Raw genomic sequence first — 299 nt, forward strand, 5'->3', positions numbered from 1 at the left:
ATTCTACAATTCAAATATATATAAAGGTAATGAAATGTTTTACCTATTGCAGTGGCGGTTATTTCACTCTTTATAATACACTATTATAGCACACTTTTTTTTTTAATGGTGTGTTTTGTAAAGATAGAGTCTATACAGAGCACCCCAGCGGCTAACCCACGTGGATATTAGCGCTGTGTTTTGCTAGCTTAAAAGTGATTAAATGTGAGCCCTAACTAAATTAATTTTCTTGAGCTGTTGCTACGGCCATTTATGTTTTAATGAAGAGGGATTAAGGGGTTTTGCACAGGCTGAGGTTG

General features: G+C 35.5%; 1 protein-coding gene across 1 annotated transcript in view; it reads right to left on the reverse strand.

Annotated features, from left to right (window-relative positions):
• Positions 1–299, reverse strand: part of LOC119582090 (protein argonaute-2-like) — a 38,101-nt gene that overhangs the window by 516 nt on the left and 37,286 nt on the right. The window lies entirely within an intron of this gene.

Source organism: Penaeus monodon, chromosome 15 (assembly GCF_015228065.2).
Source record: "Penaeus monodon isolate SGIC_2016 chromosome 15, NSTDA_Pmon_1, whole genome shotgun sequence".
NCBI lineage: Eukaryota > Metazoa > Arthropoda > Malacostraca > Decapoda > Penaeidae > Penaeus > Penaeus monodon.